The sequence below is a fragment of the Sycon ciliatum genome, chromosome 8 (assembly GCF_964019385.1).
Source record: "Sycon ciliatum chromosome 8, ocSycCili1.1, whole genome shotgun sequence".
Classification (NCBI taxonomy): domain Eukaryota; kingdom Metazoa; phylum Porifera; class Calcarea; order Leucosolenida; family Sycettidae; genus Sycon; species Sycon ciliatum.
Window position 1 is genome coordinate 15465850 of NC_088650.1, and position 2853 is coordinate 15468702.

Consider the following 2853-nt stretch of genomic DNA (forward strand, 5'->3'; position numbering starts at 1 on the left):
CTATTACTTTTTAATACTTAGAAGGTTCTTAATCTACAAGTCTGTTTCAAAAAGATTTACAATCAGGTTTAGGTCTTAGGGGGGCCGTCCGTAAATATCGATGTTTTTTTTTAGAGACGATATTGGTGCTTCTCTCCCTTGACCCCCCTCCCTCCCCCCAGAAGACGCACATGTACATCTAGATCATGGAATCAATATTTTTGGATGCTCATGAAGTGCCCAGGATGTTGAGGGTCCGGTGTAGGCGTGAAAATCCCGCCGCACTCACGCAATAGCTGCATCGCCTGGGGGGAGCGAACCAGGTTGGCGCTGCAGTGCTCACAGCCATCGTGTACTGGTGTAGACAAAGCGGCTACGCTCCGGGCTTGAATTTTTTCAAATCCTTGTTCAGACAGTGAAGACTGGAAACTCTTGTGGAGTTCGTCCGTGTTTGTTCGCACTGCCTCTACGTCTTGAAAAAGGTCTCCTGCAGGCATCGTTCGGCCGATTTCTACAATCAATAGCTCATTCTTTTGCTCTTGAAATTCGCCATGGGCGTACAGCTTCCAATTTTTGATTTTGTTCTCGTGTCGCGAGTTTTAGCTCCGCGAACGGAAGCTGGTTTCACATTTCTTGTATAGCCATTTAGACGTCCGCGTGCAGGGATCGGCGAAACTTACATCGATATTTTTCTGATGCTCGAAAAGACGCACATGGCTCAAACCCCCTCCCCCCCAGACGCACCAATATCGTCTCTAAAAAAACATCGATATTTACGGACGGCCCCTTAAAGGGGAAGTGCATCGATTTTTCAAGTAGGGCTCAGATGGATATCGGTTCCGATGGTATATCTCTCGCTTGCGTACGGCAAGGGAAACTTGCCATATCGCCGATTTCCTGATCCCGTTTCCATGGCGACTACAGGTGATGACGCACATTCTGCTTACCGGTAGCTCCGTGAGAGAGAAGGTCGATCACTGCAGAATTGTGTCATTTCCAGTTGTCTTCTTGTATTCACGAAGTGAAAGAAGTACTGTGTTCAATGCTGTTAGTGCCGTGAACTGTTTATTAGTAGTCCTCTCCGTTGTGTACTGGAACGTGACACCGACAGGGGAAAGCTGGAGTGTGGAGACGTTAGCTGGCAAGCGAAAATCGTGACTAACCAAGTGCTGAAATCTTGGTTGGGACAAATCAAACATTCAGCATTTACCTCAACCAAGGACCATGCCGTTTGCTCTTTCCACTTCCTGAAGATGCATGCGCTGTCTGCTGGAGACTCTCCTATCTCTCGTAACATCTTCTGAAGCCAGGTGAGACGACGAGTAGTGGAGATTAGCGAACGAAATAATGTCGTATGTTTTGAAATTTTTGTTGAACAATTCTCAGGAGAGATGGCGAATACCAAGCATCTTCTCCTAGTCTAGAGAAACCATTTCGTAGGCTACATTCCGCCTAGGGAAATGGCTGGGGAGGACACACTTGGAGGAGAACGAAGTAAGTGACCTTGTTTATGTTGTTCTTTGGTATTGCAATCTTATGTTTGACGAACATACGGCATGGTGCATAGTTGGTCGTTGAGTGCCTGCATGTGCATGTATAAGTGTGTGCTGATAAACACTTCCTATGCAAGAATCTGACACTCATGCTCTCTTTCTTTCTTGCAGTATGTGCGCACATGTGTGTGTGTGTGTGTGTGTGTGTGTGTGTGTGTGTGTGTGTGTGTGTGTGTGTGTGTGTGAGAGAGAGAGAGAGAGAGAGAGAGAGAGAGAGAGAGAGAGAGAGAGAGAGAGAGAGAGAGAGAGAGAGAGAGAGAGAGAGAGAGAGGGAGAGAGTGTGTGCAGGAGCAGCGTGGAGCATGCCAGTGTGATCGCTGTGGCCGTTGCTTTCTTAGCTGTGGCGTTCTTGCCCGTGTTGTGGTGAATACTGTGTGTCCTGCGACCGCTGCTTCCGTTCAGTCCAGGGCGGGAATAGACACCGCTGCTGAAGCTCTCCCCGGCCGTACGTCAGTCTCGTGGCAGATGACCCGAACTCTCATTTTGTGTGTGTGTGTGTGTGTGTGTGTGTGTGTGTGTGTGTGTGTGTGTGTGTGGTGTATGTATATATATATATATATGTGTGTTGCTCCCTACGTAGCCGGACGAACTCTTGTTTTGTGTCCCGGGCGCCATGGGGCGGCGTTCTCCCATTCTCTCTCCACTGTCCCTCCGGGCCCACGTGGCTGTGACTCAACAGGGCAGGGCAAGTGTGTGTATGGCGCATGGTGTGTGTGGAATTTGTTCACCCACAACGTTGACGGAAAACCATGCTAGGTGTTGCTGGAATGTATGGAGTCTGCGAGCACTTACAATAACTTACGTCATGTCACAACAAAGAACGGTGCAGTGTTTGACCCTCGTGTAAACATGATGGTGATGGTACCTCACCTAAGCTACCCATGAAGCTAGAAAAAACATCAGGTCAACAGAATTGTACCCGAGGAAAGCATCTATTGCCCGAACTTCTTCATATGAAATGAACAATACCCTTCTCCATAGAGACAACATGCAGATGAAGTGTATGGACAAATAATATATAAATAGGCCATTCACTGAGGGCATGGAATGATCTCTACGTGTAGATTGGATAGACACATGCACGTCTGCAAGGAAAGCATTTTGTTCATGGGTTAGTTCATGGGCTGATTGAGTTCACATGGACTAAGTTCATATAATATGCCATCTCTCCTGAGATATGTTCAGCAAAATTTCAAAACATACGACATTATTTCGTTCGCTAATCTCCGCTACTCGTCGTCTCACCTGGCTTCAGAAGATGTTACGAGAGATAGGAGAGTCTCCAGCAGGCAGCGCATCCAGCTTCAGGAAGTGGAAAGAG